Consider the following 20,682-nt stretch of genomic DNA (forward strand, 5'->3'; position numbering starts at 1 on the left):
AGACACCATTACAGAGGGGTTCACCACTTTCATTGGTGCCTCTCCGATGATGCGTGAGTAGTTCTTTTAGACCTTCGGGTCTGTAGTTAGTAGCTGGATGGCTTCCTCTTTCTCGTTTGATTCTCAATACAATGGTATCTTGGAGATCCATATGATGTAACTCTTTTTGCGGTGTGTTTGTTGGGATCCGATGAACTTTGAGTTTATGATCAGATCAATCTCTTTTTATCCATAAAACTTTTTTGAGTTTCTTTGATCTCTTATAAGCATGGTTGATTATAACCTCGTATTTCTTCTCCGATATTTGGGTTTTGTTTGGCCAACTTGATCTATTTATCTTGCAATGGGAAGAGGTGCTTTGTAGTGGGTTCGATCTTACGGTGCTTGATCCCAATGATAGAAGAGGAACCGACACTTATGTATCGTTGCTACTAAGGGTAAAATGATGGGGTCTATTCCTACATAAATAGATCTTGTCTACATCATATCATCGTTCTTATTGCATTACTTTGTTTCTCCGTGAACGTAATACACTAGATGTATGTTGGATAGCGGTTGATGTGTGGTGTAATAGTAGTAGATGCAGGCAGGAGTCGGTCTACTAATCTTGGACGCGATACCTATATAATGATCATTGCCTGGATATCGTCATGATTATTTGAAGTTCTATCAATTGCCCAACAGTAATTCATTTACCCACCGTTTGCTATTTTTCTCAAGAGAAACCACTAGTGAAACCTACGGCCCCGTGTCTCTTTCTCATATTATTTGCCTTTGCGATCTATTTTATTTGCCTTTTATTTTCAGATCTATTAAACCAAAAATACAAAAATACCTTATTGTAATTTATTTTATTTGGCGTTCGATCTATCAATCTATTACAATTTATTCACGTCCGTCTGCCAATTTCTGGCGTCGTTACCCGAAAGGGATTGACAACCCTTTTAATACCCGAGTCGCGAGTATTTGTTATTTGTGTGCAGGTGTCGTTTACGTGTTGTTGCTTGGTTCTCCTACTGGTTCGATAACCTTGGTTTCATATCTGAGGAAAATACCTACCGTCATTGTGCTGCATCATCCCTTTCCTCTTTGGGGAAATACCGACGTAGCTTCAAGCCGCATCAGATCCCAACCTCCAAAAGTCTCATAAGTTTACATGGAAAACAAGGTTGCGCCAAATTGGCATAGAGGAGTTCGTAGGACCAAACTACAGAGGGTAGTCATCACCGGCATGCCGATAAACCCTACAAACAGTAACCTTGCATGCCAGAAAGACCTCATCCCCTGCTAGACAACAGAAGCTTCCTCATAGGATCCAAAAAGGAGCCTCCCCGAGACATCATTGCTCACCTTGAGCATTGACACTAACGAAGGGGGACCGATCCAAGCCATTGCACTGGCACCACCACCTGCACCATCCCCCGTGCTCCACGCTGCTGATAAGAGGGGCAACACCAAGAGTAAGATATGCCCCCCGGCAGCTGCTGGTAGAGATAACCTCTCGCTACTGACCACACCTTTCGCTCACCATCTTCCTGCAGCCCTGCAACCTCCGCCACCAATGTCGCTGTCGACCCTCAAGCAACTGCACAAAAGCAGCATGACGCTCGAATGCCCCATGCCCCGACAACCCGTGTGTGCCGCCCTCGTCAGCGACCCGCACTGCCGCCACACACACATGCACACGCACGAGAACCACATCTTGCCACCTCGCGCCAGCCAGTGAGTTGCCCCGCTACTGTCATCCTTGGATCTAGGCGAACTTTGCCTGCCGGAGCCTATGGTTGCGATGCGAGGAGGGAGGGGTTGGGTTGAAGGGTGGCGCGCTAGGTTTTTCGCCTTTGAGTCAGCAGGGGAGGGCGACACAAGGAGGGGGGGCTCAAGCAATGCTTGATTTACCTTGTAAAATCACATTGCCACTGTTTTTTTGAATGGCCGCCGGGGGTGGGGGGTAAATCCCCACCTGAATATATTCAATTGAATTTGCCTAGAAGCCTTGCGGCTCCATACAGATGGGTTCAAGTGAACCGGAGTGCACAGGGAAGAACAACAAAGAAGAAACACAACAACAACAAAACCATACAGACAGCCAAACCCCGGAAGGACCGCCAAAGAAGAGCACACGGGGGGAAGAAGGCCGCTCAACAACACCAAGCGGTGTTGTTGCTGTTGGAAATATGCCCTAGAGGCAATAATAAAGTGGTTATTATTATATTTATGTGTTCATGATAATTGTCTATTGTTCATGCTATAATTGTATTAACCGGAAACCGTAATACATGTGTGAATACATAGATCGTAATATGTCCCTAGTAAGCCTCTAGTTGACTAGCTCGTTGATCAATAGATGGTCATGGTTTCCTGACCATGGACATTGGATGTCATTGATAACGGGGTCACATCATTAGGAGAATGATGTGATGGACAAGACCCAGTCCTAAGCGTAGCACAAGATCGTGTAGTTCGTTTGCTAAAGCGTTTATATATCAAGTATCATTTCCTTAGACCATGAGATTGTGCAACTTCTGGATACCGTAGGAATGCTTTGGGTGTACCAAACGTCACAACGTAACTCGGTGGCTATAAAGGTGCACTACAGGTATCTCCGGAAATATCTGTTGGGTTGGCACAAATCGAGACTGGGATTTGTCACTCTGTATGACGGAGAGGTATCTCTGGGCCCACTCGGTAATGCATCATCATAACGAGCTCAGTGTGACTAAGGAGTTAGCCATGGGATCATGTGTTACAGAACAAGTAAAGAGACTTGCCGGTAACGAGATTGAACGAGGTATAGAGATACCGAGGATCGAATATCGGGCAAGTAACATACCGATGGACATAGGGAATTGTATACGGGATTGATTGAATCCCCGACATCGTGGTTCATTCGATGAGATCATCGTGGAACATGTGGGAGCCAACATGGTATCCAGATCTCGCTATTGGTTATTGACCGAAGAGATGTCTCGGTCATGTCTGCATGGTTCCCGAACCCATAGGGTCTACACACTTAAGGTTCGGTGACGCTAGAGTTGTTATGGGAAATAGTATGTGGCTACCGAAGGTTTTTCAGAGTCTCGGATGAGATCCCGGATGTCACAAGGAGTTCCGGAATGGTCCGGAGATGAAGATTTATATATGGGAAGTCATGTTTCAGTCGCTGGAATGGTTTCGGGGGTTATCGGTATTGTACCGGGACCACCGGAAGGTGTCCGAGGGTCCATCGGGTGGGGCCACCTACCCCGGTGGGCCTAGTGGGCTGAACAAGGGAGGGAACCAGCCCCTGGTGGGCTGGTGCGCCCCCCAAGGGGCCCAAGGTGCCTAGGGTTGGAAATCCTAGGGGTAGGGGCGCCTCCCACATGCTTGGGGGGCAAGTTACCCCCCTTGGCCGCCGCCCCCCTTGTAGATGGGATCTGGGGGGCGGCCCCCCTCTCCCCTTCCCCTATAAATAGTGAGGGGGTGGGAGGGCTGCCACACCCTTCCCCTGGCGCAGCCCTCCCCCTCTCCAACACCCCTCCTCCTCCGTCACGCTTGGCGAAGCTCTGCCGGAGAACCACGAGCTCCATCACCACCACGCCGTTGTGCTGTCAGAGTTCTCCATCAACTTCTCCTCTCCCCTTGCTGGATCAAGAAGGAGGAGACGTCGCCGGGCTGCACGTGTGTTGAACGCGGAGGCGCCGTTGTTCGGCGTTTAGATTGGAATCGACCGCGATCTGAATCGCTGCGTGTACGGCTCCACCAACCGTGTTCTTGCAACGCTTCCACTTAGCGATCTTCAGGGGTATGAAGATGCACTCCCTCTCTCTCATTGCTAGCATCTCCTAGATTGATCTTGGTGACACGTAGGAATTTTTCTGAATTATTGCTACGTTCCCCAATAGTGGCATCATGAGCTAGGTCTATGCGTAGACTCTATGCATGAGTATAACACAAAGCAGTTGTGGGCGATGATTTGTTCAAATTACTTACCGTTACTAGTCTTATCTTGATTCGGCGACATTGTGGGATGAAGCGGCCCAGACCGACCTTACACGTATGCTTACGTGAGACTGGTTCCACCGATTGACATGCACTTGATGCATAAGGTGGCTAGCGGGTGTCTGTTTCTCCCACTTTAGTCGGAACGGATTCGATGAAAAGGGTCCTTATGAAGGGTAAATAGCAATTGGCATATCACTGTTGTGGTGTTGCGTAGGTAAGAAACGTTCTTGCTAGAAACCCATAGTAGCCACGTAAAACATGCAACAACAATTAGAGGACGTCTAACTTGTTTTTGCAGGGTATGCTATGTGATGTGATATGGCCAAAAGGATGTGATGAATGATATATGTGATGCATGAGATTGATCATGTTCTTGTAATAGGAATCACGACTTGCATGTCGATGAGTATGACAACCGGCATGAGCCATAGGAGTTGCCTTAATTTATTGTATGACCTGTGTGTCAATGAAAACGCCATGTAATTTCTTTACTTTATTGCTAACTGTTAGCCATAGCAGTAGAAGTAATAGTTGGTGAGACAACTTCATGAAGACACGATGATGGAGATCATGGTGTCATGCCGGTGATGATGGTGTTCATGCCGCGCCTCGAAAATGGAGATTAAAGGCGCAAGATGATATTGGCCATATCATGTCATTTTATGATTTGCATGTGATGTTTGTCATGTTTACATCTTATTTGCTTAGAACGACGGTAGCATAAATAAGATGATCCCTCACTTAAATTTCAAGAAAAGTGTTCCCCCTAATTGTGCACCATTGCGAAGGTTCATTGTTCGGAGCACCACGTGATGATCGGATGTGACAGATTCTAACGTTCACATACAACGGGTGTAAGCCAGATTTACACATGCAAAACACTTAGGTTGACTTGACGATCCTAGCATGTACAGACATGGCCTCGGAACATGAGAGACCGAAAGGTCGAACATGAGTCGTATAGTAGATACGATCAACATGGAGATGTTCGCCGTTGATGACTAGTCCGTCTCACGTGATGATCGGACACGGCCTAGTCGATTCAGATCATGTATCACTTAGATGACTAGAGGGATGTCTATCTGAGTGGGAGTTCATTAAATAATTTTATTAGATGAACTTAATTATCATGAACTTAGTCTAAAATGTCTTTATAATATGTATCAAATGGCCCACACTAATGTTGCCCCCAACTTCAACGCGTTCCTAGAGAAAACCAAGCTGAAAGAGGATGGTAGCAACTATACGGATTGGGTCTGTAATTTGAGGATCATCCTCATAGCTGCCAAGAAAGCATATGTCCTTGAAGCACCGCTAGGTGACGCACCTATTCTCCCAGCAACTCAAGACGTTAAAAGCGCCTGAAAGTCGCATAGTGATGATTACTCCCTGGTTCAGTGCGGCATGCTTTACAGCTTAGAACCGGGGCTCCAAAAGCGTTTTGAGCAGCACAAAGCACATGAGATGTTCCAAGAGCTGAAAATGGTTTTCCAAGCTCATGCCCGGGTCGAGAGATATGAAGTCTCCGACAAGTTCTATAGTTGTAAGATGGAGGAAAATAATTCTGTCAGCGAGCATATACTCAAAATGTCTGGGCTGCACAACCGCTTGTCTCGGCTGGGAGTTAATCTTCCAGATGACTCGGTCATTTACAGGATCCTCCAGTCACTTCCACCTAGCTATAAGAGCTTTGTGATGAACTACAATATGCAATGTATGGAGAAGTCCATTCCTGAGTTATATTCAATGTTGAAATCAGCGGAGGTGGAAATCAAAAAGGAACATCAAGTGTTGATGGTGAATAAAACCACTAGTTTCAAGAAAGGCAAGGGTAAGAAGAACTTCAAGAAGGACGGAAAGGGAGTTGCCGCGCCCGGTAAATCAGTTGCCAGGAACAAGCCAAAGTATGGACCCCAAGCCCGAGACTCAATGCTTTTATTGTAAGGGAAATGGTCACTGGAAGCGGAACTGCCCCAAGTACTTGGCAAATAAGAAGGCCAGAAACGCCAAAGGTATATGTGATATACATGTTATTGATGTGTACCTTACCAGCGCTCGTATTAGCTCCTGGGTATTTGATACCAGCGCGGTTGCTCATATTTGTAACTCAAAACAGGAGCTGCGGAATAAGCGGAGACTGGCGAAGGACGAGGTGACAATGCGCGTCGGGAATGGTTCCAAGGTTGATGTGATCACCATTGGCACGCTCCCTCTACAACTACCTATGGGATTAGTTTTAAACCCCAATAATTGTTATTTAGTACCAGCTTTGAGCATGAACATTGTATCTAGATCTCATTTAATGCGAGATGGCTACTCATTTAAATCCGAGAATAATGGTTGTTCCATTTATATGAGAGATATTTTTATGGTCATGCCCCGCTGGTCAATGGTTTATTTTTGTTTAATCTCGAACGTGATGTTACACATATTCATAGTGTGAATGCCAAAAGATGTAAAGTTGATAATGATAGTCCCACATACTTGTGGCATGACACGTCTCCGTCGTATCTACTTTTCCAAACACTTTTGCCCTTGTTTTGGACTCTAACTTGTATGATTTGAATGGAACTAACCCGGACTGACACTGTTTTCAGCAGAATTGCCATGATGTTGTTTTATGTGTAGAAAACAAAAGTTCTCGGAATGACCTGAAACTCTACGGAATATCTTACAATAAATAATAAAAAATCCTCGCCAAAGATGAAGACCAGGGGGCCCACACCCTTCTCACGAGGGTGGGGGCGCCCCCCCTAGGGCGCGCCTCCCTACCTCGTGGGCCCCCTGGAGACCTCCCGACTCCAACTCCAACTCTATATAACTGCTTTCGGGGAGAAAAAAATAAGGGAGAAGAAATCATCGCGTTTTACGATACGGAGCCGCCGTCAAGCCCTGAAACCTCTCGGGATGGCTGATCTGGAGTCCGTTCGGGGCTCCGGAGAGGGGGATTCGTCGCCGTCGTCATCATCAACCATCCTCCATCACCAATTTCATGATGCTCACTGCCGTGCGTGAGTAATTCCATCATAGGCTTGCTGGACGGTGATGGGTTGGATGAGATTCACCATGTAACCGAGTTAGTTTTGTTAGGGTTTGATCCCTAGTATCCACTATGTTCTGAGATTAATGTTGCTATGACTTTGCTATGCTTAATGCTTGTCACTAGAGCCCGAGTGCCCTGATTTCAGATCTGAACCTATTATGTTTTCATCAATATATGAGAGTTCTAGATCCTATCTTGCAAGTCTATACTCACCTATTATGTGTTATGATCCGTTAACCCCGGAGTGACAATAATCGGGATACTTACCGATGATGACCGTAGTTTGAGGAGTTCATGTATTCACTATGTGCTAATGCTTTGTTCCGGTTCTATATTAAAAGGAGGCCTTAATATCCCTTAGTTTCCATTAGGACCCCGCTGCCACGAGAGGGTAGGCAAAAGATGTCATGCAAGTTCTTTTCCATAAGCACGTATGACTATATTCGGAATACATGCCTACATTATATTGACGAATTGGAGCTAGTTCTGTGTCACCTTATGTTATGACTGTTACATGATGAACCGCATCCAGCATAATTATCCATCATTGATCCAATTCCTACGAGCTTTCCATATACTGGTTTACGCTTATTTACTTTCCCGTTGCTATTGTTACAATCACTACAAAATACCAAAAACATTACTTTGCTTTCATTACTCTTTTGTTACCGTTACCATCACTATCATATTACTTTGCTACTGAACACTTTGCTGCAGATACTAAGTTTCCAGGTGTGGTTGAATTGATAACTCAGCTGCTAATACTTGAGAATATTCTTTGGCTCCCCTTGTGTCGAATCAATAAATTTGGGTTGAATACTCTACCCTCGAAAGCTGTTGCGATGCCCTATACTTGTGGGTTATCAAGACTAATTTCTGGCGCTGTTGCCGGGGAGCATAGCTCTATTCTTTGAGTCACTTGGGATTTATATCTACTGGACACTATGAAGAACTTGAGAGATCCAAAAACCAAGATCTATCCCTCAACTACGAGGGGAGAGATTACCTGGATAGTTGTGCTGGTTCTCTTTTCAAGGAAAGAACACCAGATGAAGCTGAAATCTTATTGAATAATATGTTGACAAATGAAAATAATTGGGCACCTCCTGAGCGAGCTCCTACTCCAATTAATGATCCTATTCCTAAACCAACTCCGAAGAAGAGGGGTATTCTATTTCTCAGTCCCGAAGATATGCAAGAGGCAAAGAAATCTATGAAAGAAAAAGGTATTAAAGCTGAAGATGTTAAGAATTTACCTCCTATTGAAGAAATACATGGTCTTAATTTACCGCCTATCGAAGAAACATATGATCTTAATCCTTTATTTATTGAAGAACCTCCAGACCCCGATAACCCAACACAGGTAGTAAAGGTAAATTCTCTCTACATATATGATAAAGCTAAAATCCCCCCTGCTAAAATTGCTAATCAATGCGTGGATGAATTTGATAATTTTATGTTTAAGAAAGAAGACTTCAATGCTTATTTTGGTAGACAATTAAAACAAGATGCTGATATGATTAAATACTTGGGTGATTATATGGCTAATATTAGAGGTGAACTTAAACTTGTTAGCAAACATGCTTCTATGGTTACCACTCAAGTAGAACAAGTAAAAAGAATTGCTCAATGAGATGAATGGTAAGAAAAATGATTATGCTGTTAAAGTGGCTACTAGAACTGGTAGAATGACTCAGGAACCTTTGTATCCTGAAGGCCACCCTAAGAGAATTGAGAAAGATTCTTAGAGAAATAATATTGATGCATCTAGTTCTTCTAAAAAGAAGAAAAAGAAAAATGATAGAACTGTGCAAACTTCTAGTGAACCTATTGCTGAACCACCTGATAATCCAAATGATATCTCTATGTTTGATGCTGAAACACAATCTGGTAATGAACATGAACCTAATGAAAATGTTAATGATGATGTTCATAATGATGCTCAACCTAGTAATGATAATGATGTAGAAATTGAACATGTCGTTGATCTTGATAACCCACAATCAAAGAATCAACATTATGATAAGAAAGACTTTGTTGCTAGGAAACATGGTAAAGAAAGAGAACCATGGGTTCAGAAACCCATGTCTTTTCCTCCCAAACCATCCAAGAAAAAGGATGATGAGGATTTTGAGCGCTTTGCTGAAATGATTAGACCTATCTTTTTACGTATGCGATTAACTGATATACTCAAAACAAATCCTTATGCTAAGTACATGAAAGATATTATTACAAATAAAAGAAAGATATCGGAAGCTGAAATTTCCATAATGCTTGCTAATTATACTTTTAAGGGTGGAATACCAAAGAAACTTGGAGATCCAGGAGTACCTACTATACCATGATCCATTAAAAGAAACTATGTTAAAACTGCTTTATGTGATCTTGGAGCCGGTGTTAGTGTTATGCCTCTCTCTTTATATCGTAGACTTGACTTGAATAAGTTGACACCTACTGAAATATCTTTGCAAATGGCTGATAAATCAACTGCTATACCTGTCGGTATTTGTGAGGATGTGCCTGTTGTGGTTGCAAATGTTACTATTTTAACAGACTTTGTTATTCTTGATATTCCCGAGGATGATAGTATGTCTATTATTCTCGAAATACCTTTTCTTAATACTGCAGGGGCTATTATTGATTGCAACAAAGGCAATGTCACTTTTCATGTTAATGGTAATGAGCATACGGTACACTTTCCGAGGAAACAACCTCAAGTTCATAGTATCAATTCTATCGGAAAAATTCCATCGATTATATTTGGAGGTTTTGAATTTCCTCTTCCTACTGTCAAGAAGAAATATGATATACTTATTATTGGGGATGTGCATATCCCCGTTGAGGTAACCTACTGTTATTCGAAATTTCTCCGGTTTCATGTTAATTGGAATGAGTTTGTTAACAAGACTTGATCAACCCTGTTAGATTCTTTTTGATGAGCATGAGATGGATGAAACTAGAAGCACAACCTTCTGTACCCCACTTTTACTTTCTGTTATTTAGTTGAAATAAAATAAAAATAAATAATTTCCTGTCTGTTATCTGATTATCCGTGCAATATAAAAATACCTCGAAAATAAAAGTTCTCCAAATGCCCTCAAAATTAAATATGATTTTTATAGAATATTTGAGGAATTACGGAACAAAGAACACAACAGGGGGGGCAACCACCTTGCCACGAGAGTGGGGGCGCGCCCCCCTGCCTCGTGGGCCCACGGTGGCCCTCCTCCACTTATTCTTTCAGCCACACACTTCATCTTCCTCCCCAAACACGGAAAACCAGCTCAAACCCGAGTCCAAGCTCGTTTTGCTGATATTTTTTATCTCCTTGCTCAAAGCACCTCTCACAAAACTGCTTGGGGAGATTGTTCCTTGGTATGTGACTCCTCCATTGGTCCAATTAGTTTTTGTTCTAGTGCTTTATTCATTGCAATTTTTTGCTGCTTAGGTAACCCTGTTCTTGAGCTTGCATGTCAAATTTATATGGTCAAAAGTAGTTTTGATGCATGATATAGGCCCTAGGCACTTGTAGGAGTAGTTGCTATCAATATTATTGAGTTTGGTTTACTTTTATTTTGAAGTTACTAAGAATTTCAGAATTTTTCAGAAAATGATGAGGAGATTATTGAGGGGCTCATCGAGCCAAAGCTCGAAGGAAAAGGCACCGAAGCCTAAGTATAATTGTAGCGACCAGACCTCAAATGGTCCAATCTCTGTGCTCCGGTGTCATCCTTGGCTCAGTAATGCTGACACCACACAATACTTGAAGGATTTATAACAAAGTAGCAATCACACACTTATTACATCGAGTGTCTCAAAAGAGAACTTATTACAATAAATATGGCTTAAGGCCATCTAATAATGATAACATCGGAAGGCTTGGAAGATAAGTGAGTCCATCAAATCCAACAGCATCACTGAGTATAGAACCACGACCTAAAGGCACCTTACTCGTCGTCTGAAAAGTCTGCAACATGAACGTTGCAGCCCGAAATGGGTCAGCACATGGAATATGCTGGCAATGTAACACATAGAGAGTAATGAAGGAATAAGACTATACTACATGCATATTTGGCTGGTGGAAAGCTCTATGGTTACAGTTTTGCGTAAAGCCAATTTTTCCCTACTGCAAAGGAATAAATTTTAATTAACTATCATGGTGGTTGTTAAACATTGAGAGTGTAGACACCCTCTCAATCCCAATTAAACATCATCATTAAAACCCAACAAATTAATTAGAGTAACATGATGAGATTCACATGATAATCCAAGTACTAGATACGCAAGATGTCCATGACCGGGGACACGGCTAACCATGATTAGTTTATACACTCTGCACAGGTTTGCGCACTTTTCCCCACAAGACCCGATCTCCTTCATTGGAATTCTCGCACTACATGGTGTTTGAGAAACGGATGACCGAGACATAGTCTTTCAGAAGCGCTAGCACCTTACGATCGGGTAGACCGTTACACCTACTTTCCCCTACATCTTCTAGTCTACCATTGTAAGAGTTCGCACAACTTAGTCAACTATGCTAGAGCCCATAGTAGCTTGTGGCTGCACACGGAAGTTTCTAGTATGAATAATCTCATGATCCCTTGAGCCTGGGTGGCGGTCCAAAAGAAAAACAGGCAATCGCTGGAATACCCAGGTGCCTCAATCCACCCAGATGTGTATTTAAGTTGCCACCTTAGATAAACCATTAATTTAACAAACTCACATCTGTCATGGATTTCACTCACCCAATCCACGTCTACTAGCATAGCATGGCATAATAAGCAAACATAGAAGTAATTCCCAAAGGTTTGATAATAACAGGTGATAGGTACTACCTCATCTACTTCCCAAACCCACAATTTAATTAGATCCTAATCATGCAATGTGTGAGGACTGATCTAATGCAATAAAAACTGGGTAGTAGGAGGTATGATCAAAGTGTTACTTGCCTTGCTGATGATCCGCAAAACCTAGCGATTCGAAGTAGCTAGCGGCGCACTCCGGGTACTCTATCACAAACAAACAAGCATACAATAAGTACTCAACTAATGCATAGGTAAAACTCAAATAAGATATCTAACCAGAAAGTTCAACTTAAGAACTCCGGTTGGCAAAAAGAATCAAATCGAACGAAGCAACGAAAGACAAACGACAAAAGAAACAGGCTTCATTTACTATTATGAATCTATGTCAAATTCTACAGAGGCAAAAACTTATGTGAGTTGGTTAAACGAAAAGAGGGTTTCGAGATGAAACTCCAGGCGCTTGAATCACCTGATTTCGATAAACGAGCGAAAAGTTATACTAGAACAGAAATCGGATCAGGAATCGTGATCACAAAAATCGCGGATTTAATTCGAGAAAAAGAAAAACGACGAACAGATTAACGAACGAACGTTCGTTATCTGGATCTAAACAATGAACGCGTTCGTTAAAACGAACGAACGAGCGAACGCTTACTAATTAACTAAACCGAGAAAAGAAAAACCGATCTATCTAAAAATGAATAAAAAACCAAAAAAAACCGGTGAAAACCAACGGATTTCTAAAAAAATGGCGGCGGGTCAACCTCGTCGGCGGCGAGCTCCGGCGGCGGCGGGGCGGCGACGGCTAGGGCGGGCGGCGGCTATGGGCTGGGGCGGCCTGGGTGGCGCTATATAAAGCCCACGGCCAGGCGGAGTCCTGGCCGGACACGGCCCAAGGTCGGTTTGGATTTTTTTAAAATAATTACGCTCAGAAAAAAAGGAATACTAAATGGACTCCAAAAATCCCGAAATAAATTTTCCCCGGCTTCTAAAATCAAGCCGCACTGGATGAACATTTATTTGGGGCCTAAATGCAATTTTGAAAAAACACACATTTTTCCTAAATTCAAATCAAATAGCAAATAAATCCAAAATAAAATCGTATTTGATTTTTTATTAAATCCTCAATATTTCTTTATTTTGGGAAAGTCATTTTATTCCCTCTCTCATATTTTGATAATAGAAATAATTGACGACAAAATTTGAGAAAACTCAAATATGAAAATAACGAAATCCCCAACTCTCTCCGAGGGTCCTTGAGTTGCGTAGAATTTCTAGGATCAACCAAAATGCAATAAAATATGATATGCAATGATGATCTAGTGTATAACATTCCAAATTGAAAATTTGGGATGTTACAAACCTACCCCCCTTAAGATGAATCTCGCCCTCGAGATTCGGGTTGGCTAGAAAATAGGTGAATGTGGTCCTTCAACAGATCTTCCTCTCGTTCCCAGGTGGCTTCATCCTCTGTGTGGTGGCTCCACTGAACTTTACAAAACTTAATAACCTTGCTGCGGGTGACTCGGCTAGCATACTCAAGAATCTTAACTGGATTATCCTCATAGGTCAAATCACTGTCCAACTGAATCGCTTCCAGCGGCACTGTATCTCTCAGCGGTATATCAGCCATCTCTGTGTGGCACTTTCTCAACTGGGAAACATGGAACACGTCGTGAACTCCTGACAATCCTTCGGGCAATTCCAACTTATAAGATACTTCTCCCATACGCTCCAAAACCTTGTATGTTCCTACAAAACGTGGCGCTAACTTTTCCTTATCTCCAAAGCGCTTAACTCCTCGAAGTGGAGATACTCGAAGATAAACTCGGTCTCCGACTTCGTAAACTGTCTCCTTGCGTTTAGAATCTGCGTAGCCCTTCTGCCTGGATTGGGCTACCTTGAGCCTATCGCGAATCAATTTTACTTTCTGTTCAGACTCCTTAATCAGATCCGGTCCAAACAACTGATGGTCTCCAACTTCATCCCACGACAATGGGGTCCTGCACCTCCTTCCGTACAAGGCTTCGAAATAGGCCATCTTCAAACTGGATTGATAACTGTTGTTGTAAGAGAACTCTGCGTATGGCAAATTCTTGTCCCAACTAGATCCGTAATCTAGCGCACAAGCTCTCAGCATATCCTCCAAAATCTGATTGACTCTCTCGGTCTGTCCATCTGTTTGCGGATGGAAAGTTGTACTGAACTCTAACCTGGTACCCAAAGTTTCATGAAACTGATTCCAGAACTTTGAGGTAAACCGGGTTCCTCTATCTGATACAATGCTCCTTGGAACTCCATGCAGACATATGATCCTGGTCATGTATATCTTTGCTAACTTAGCACTGGTATAGGTAGTCTTCACTGGGATGAAATGAGCTACCTTTGTCAAACGATCGACTACAACCCATATCGAGTCATAGCCTGAACGTGTTCTGGGCAATCCTGTGATAAAATCCATGCCTAACTTATCCCACTTCCATTCGGGTATCGGCAATGGCTGTAGCAATCCCGCTGGCTTCTAATGCTCTGCCTTTACTCTCTGACATACATCACAAACTGCTACATACTTCACAATATCCTTCTTCATTCCGGTCCACCAGAAAGTATCCTTCAAATCCAAATACATCTTGGTATTTCCTGGGTGAATCAAATATGGTGAATCATGGGCCTCTTGCAGAATTAATTTCCTGATCTCCGAATCATTAGGCACATAAACACGGTCTTCAAACCATAAGGTATCATGCTCATCCTCACGAAATCCTTTAGCTTTTCCTTTGCTCATGTTCTCCTTAATAGAAGCAATCTCCTTGTCAGTCCTTTGAGCTTCTTTGATCTTATCCATCAAAGTAGACTGAATCTTATGCTGCTACATAGCCTCTCGGGACTATCTCCAAACATAGCTCACAAAGATTTTCGGCTAACTCCCTTGGTAAATCTCCCATCATTAGGGTGTTGACATGACTTTTACGGCTCAACGCATCGGCTACTATGTTAGCCTTTCTGGGGTGATAATGCAATCTCATATCATAATCCTTGATGAGCTCCAACCATCTCCTTTGCCTGAGATTCAACTCCTTCTGCGTGAAAATATACTTCAAACTCTTGTGATCCGTGTATACCTCACAATGGTTTCCAATGAGAAAATGTCTCCAAGTCTTCAATGCATGCACTACGGCTGCTAACTCCAAATCATGTGTGGCATAATTTAACTCATGAGGCTTAAGCTGTCGTGAGGCATATGAAACAACTCTTCCTTCCTGTATAAGCACTGCTCCAAGTCCTCGACGTGAAGCGTCACAATACACCTCATAATCCTTGGTTTGATCTGGCAAAATCAACACTGGTGATGTAACCAAACGTTTCTTCAACTCCTGGAAACTGGCCTCACATTCCTCGGTCCATATGAACTTGGTATCCTTCTTCAACAACTCCGTCATAGGCTTTGCAATCTTCGAGAAATTTTCAATGAATCTTCGGTAGTATCCTGCAAGTCCAAGAAAACTCCGGATCTCTCCAACGGTTGTTGGCGCTTCCCAATTTGTTACAGTGTCAACCTTGGTGGGATCTACTGCTATACCTTCTCCGGATATAACGTGTCCGAGAAATCCAACTTCCTTCAACCAAAATTCACATTTGCTAAACTTGGCATATAACTGATGTTCTCTGAGCTTACCAAGTACCAAACGCAAATGCTCCTTATGCTCCTCTTCATTTTTCGAGTAAACCAGAATATCATCAATGAACACTACGACGAACTTATCCAAAACTCCATAAACACTTTGTTCATCATGTTCATAAAATATGCAGGTGCATTAGTCAGTGTTGGGGAACGTAGTAATTTCAAAAAAATTCCTACGCACACGCAAGATCATGGTGATGCATAGCAACGAGAGGGGAGAGTGTGATCTACATACCTAGTAGATCGACAACGGAAGCGTTTGGTTGATGTAGTCGTACGTCTTCACGGCCCGACCGATCAAGCACCGAAACTACGGCACCTCCAAGTTTTAGCACACGTTCAGCTCGATGACGATCCCCGGACTCCGATCCAGCAAAGTGTCGGGGAAGAGTTCCGTCAGCACGACAGCATGGTGACGATCTTGATGTACTACTGCAGCAGGGCTTCACCTAAACTCCGCTATAATATTATCGAGGACTATGGTGGAAGGGGGCACCGTACACGGCTAAGAATATGATCACGTGGATCAACTTGTGTGTTTCTGGGGTGCCCCTGCCTCCGTATATAAAGGACTAAGGGAGGGGGGTGCGGCCAGACATGTAGAGGCGCGCCAGGAGAGTCCTACTCCCTCTGGGAGTAGGATTCCCCCCAATCCTAGTTGGAATAGGATTCGCGGAGGGGGGGGGAGGAGAGAGAGGGGCCGGCCCCCTCTCCTTGTCCTATTCGGACCAAGGGAGGGGAGGGGCGCGCGGCCCATGTAGGGCTGCCTCTTCTCTTTTCCACTAAGGCCCACTATGGCCCATATAGCTCCCGGGGGGGGGGGTCCGGTAACCTCCCGGTACTCCGGTAAAATCCCGATTTCACCCGGAACACTTCCGATATCCAAACATAGGCTTCCAATATATCAATCTTTATGTCTCGAAAATTTCGAGACTCCTCGTCATGTCCGTGATCACATCCGGGACTCCGAACAAACTTCGGTACATCAAAATGCATAAACTCATAATATAACTGTCATCGTAACCTTAAGCGTGCGGACCCTACGGGTTCGAGAACTATGTAGACATGACCGAGACATGTCTCCGGTCAATAACCAATAGCGGAACCTGGATGCTCATATTGGCTCCTACATATTCTACGAAGATCTTTATCAGTCAGACCGCATAACAACATACGTTGTTCCCTTTGTCATCGGTATGTTACTTGCCCGAGATTCGATCGTCGATATTCCAATACCTAGTTCAATCTCGTTACCGGCAAGTCTCTTTACTCGTTCTGTAATACATCATCCCGCAACTAACTCATTAGTTGCAATGCTTGCAAGGCTTAAGTGATGTGCATTACCGAGAGGGCCCAGAGATACCTCTTCGACAATCGGAGTGACAAATCCTAATCTCGAAATACGCTAACCCAACATGCACCTTTGGAGACACCTGTAGAGCTCCTTTATAATCACCCAGTTACGTTGTGACGTTTGGTAGCACACAAAGTGTTCCTCCGGCAAACGGGAGTTGCATAATATCATAGTCATAGGAACATGTATAAGTCATGAAGAAAGCAATAGCAACATACTAAACGATCGGGTGCTAAGCTAATAGAATGGGTCATGTCAATCAGATCATTCACTTAATGATGTGATCCCGTTAATCAAATAAAAACTCATTGTTCATGGTTAAGAAATATAACCATCTTTGATTAACGAGCTAGTCAAGTAGAGGCATACTAGTGACACTTTGTTTGTCTATGTATTCGCACATGTATTATGTTTCTGGTTAATACAATTCTAGCATGAATAATAAACATTTATCATGATATAAGGAAATAAATAATAACTTTATTATTGCCTCTAGGGCATATTTCCTTCAGTCTCCCACTTGCACTAGAGTCAATAATCTAGATTACACAGTAATGATTCTAACACCCATGGAGCCTTGGTGCTGATCATGTTTTGCTCGTGGAAGAGGCTTAGTCAACGGGTCTGCAACATTCAGATCCGTATGTATCTTGCAAATCTCTATGTCTCCCACCTGGAATAGATCCCGGATGGAATTGAAGCGTCTCTTGGTGTGCTTGGTTCTCTTGTGAAATCTGGATTCCTTTGCCAAGGCAATTGCACCAGTATTGTCACAAAAGATTTTCATTGGACCCGATGCACTAGGTATGACACCTAGATCGGATATGAACTCCTTCATCCAGACTCCTTCATTTGCTACTTCCGAAGCAGCCATGTACTCCGCTTCACATGTAGATCCCGCTATAACGCTTTGTTTAGAACTGCACCAATTGACAGCTCCACCGTTTAATGTAAACACGTATCCGGTTTGCGATTTAGAATCGTCCGGATCAATGTCAAAGCTTACATCAACGTAACCTTTTACGATGAGCTCTTTGTCACCTCCATATATGAGAAACATATCTTTAGTCCTTTTCAGGTATTTCAGGATGTTCTTGACCGCTGTCCAGTGATCCACTCCTGGATTACTTTGGTACCTCCCTGCTAGACTTATAGCAAGGCACACATCAGGTCTGGTACACAGCATTGCATACATGATAGATCCTATGGTTGAAGAATAGGGAACATCTTTCATTTTCTCTCTATCTTCTGCAGTGGTCGGGCATTGAGTCTTACTCAACTTCACACCTTGTAACACAGGCAAGAACCCTTTCTTTGCTTGATCCATCTTGAACTTCTTCAAAACTTTGTCAAGGTATGTGCTTTGTGAAAGTCCAATTAAGCGTCTTCATCTATCTCTATAGATCTTAATGCCTAATATGTAAGCAGCTTCACCGAGGTCTTTCATTGAAAAACTCTTATTCAAGTATCCCTTTACGCTATCCAGAAATTCTATATCATTTCCAATTAGTAATATGTCATCTACATATAATATCAGAAATGCTATAGAGCTCCCACTCACTTTCTTATAAATACAGGCTTCTCCAAAAGTCTGTATAAAACCAAATGCTTTGATCACACTATCAAAACGTTTATTCCAACTCCGAGAGGCTTGCACCAGTCCATAAATGGATCGCTGGAGCTTGCACACTTTGTTAGCTCCCTTTGGATTGACAAAACCTTCTGGTTGCATCATATACAACTCTTCTTCCAGAAATCCATTCAGAAATGCAGTTTTGACATCCATCTACCAAATTTCATAATCATAAAATGCGGCAATTGCTAACATGATTCGGACAGACTTAAGCATCGCTACGGGTGAGAAGGTCTCATCGTAGTCAATCCCTTGAACTTGCCGAAAACCTTTTGCGACAAGTCGAGCTTTGTAGACAGTAATATTACCGTCAGCGTCAGTCTTCTTCTTGAAGATCCATTTATTCTCAATTGCTTGCCGATCATCGGGCAAGTCAACCAAAGTCCATACTTTGTTCTCATACATGGATCCCATCTCAGATTTCATGGCTTCAAGCCACTTTGCGGAATGTGGGCTCACCATCGCTTCTTCATAGTTCGTAGGTTCATCATGATCTAGTAGCATGACTTCCAGAACAGGATTACTGTACCACTCTGGCGCGGATCTTACTCTGGTTGATCTATGAGGTTCAGTAGTATCTTGTTCTGAAGTTTCATGATCATCATAATTAGCTTCCTCACTAACTGGTGTAGGTGTCACAGAAACAGTTTTCTGTGATGTACTACTTTCCAATAAGGGAGCAGGTACAGTTACCTCGTCAAGTTCTACTTTCCTCCCACTCACTTCTTTCGAGAGAAACTCCTTCTCTAGAAAGTTTCCGAACTTAGCAACAAAAGTCTTGCCTTCGGATCTGTGATAAAAGGTGTATCCAATAGTCTCCTTTGGATATCCTATGAAGACACATTTCTCCGATTTGGGTTCGAGCTTATCAGGTTGAAGCTTTTTCACATAAGCATTGCAGCCCCAAACTTTCAGAAACGACAACTTTGGTTTCTTGCCAAACCACAGTTCATAAGGCGTCGTCTCAACGGATTTTGATGGTGCCCTATTTAACGTGAATGCGGCCGTCTCTAGAGCGTATCCCCAAAACGATAGCGGTAAATCAGTAAGAGACATCATAGATCGCACCATATCTAGTAAAGTACGATTACGATGTTCGGACACACCATTACGCTGTGGTGTTCCGGGTGGCGTGAGTTGCGAAACTATTCCACAATTTTTCAAATGTACACCAAACTCGTAACTCAAATATTCTCCTCCATGATCAGATCGTAGAAACTTTCTTTTCTTGTTACGATGATTTTCAACTTCACTCTGAAATTCTTTGAACTTTTCAAACGTTTCAGACTTATGTTTCATTAAGTAGATATACCCATATCTGCTTAAATCATCTGTGAAGGTGAGAAAATAACAATATCCGCCACGAGCCTCAATATTCATCGGACCACATACATCTGTATGTATGATTTCCAACAAATCTGTTGCTCTCTCCATAGTACCAGAGAACGGTGTTTTGGTCATCTTTCCCATGAGGCACGGTTCGCAAGTACCAAGTGATTCATAATCAAGTGGTTCCAAAAGTCCATTAGTATGGAGTTTCTTCATGCGCTTTACACCGATATGACCTAAATGGCAGTGCCACAAATATGTTGCACTATCATTATCAACTCTGCATCTTTTGGCTTCAACATTATGAATATGTGTGTTACTACTATCGAGATTCAACAAGAATAGACCATTCTTCAAGGGTGCATGACCATAAAAGATATTACTCATATAAATAGAAGAACCATTATTCTCTGATTTAAATGAATAACCATCTCGCATCAAACAAGATCCAGATATAATGTTCATGCTTAACGCTGGCACCAAATAACAATTATTTAGGTCTAATATTAATCCCGAAGGTAGATGTAGAGGTAGCGTGCCGACTGCGATCACATCGACTTTGGAACCGTTTCCCACGCGCATCGTCACCTCGTCCTTAGCCAATCTTCGCTTAATCCGTAGTCCCTATTTCGAGTTGCAAATATTAGCAATAGAACCAGTATTAAATACCCAGGTGCTACTGCGAGCATTAGTAAGGTACACATCAATAACATGTATATCACATATACCTTTGTTCACCTTGCCATCCTTCTTATCCGCCAAATACTTGGGGCAGTTCCGCTTCCAGTGACCAGTCTGCTTGCAATAGAAGCACTCAGTTTCAGGCTTAGGTCCAGGTTTGGATTTCTTCTC

This window comes from Triticum aestivum, chromosome 2A, assembly GCF_018294505.1.
Source record: "Triticum aestivum cultivar Chinese Spring chromosome 2A, IWGSC CS RefSeq v2.1, whole genome shotgun sequence".
NCBI lineage: Eukaryota > Viridiplantae > Streptophyta > Magnoliopsida > Poales > Poaceae > Triticum > Triticum aestivum.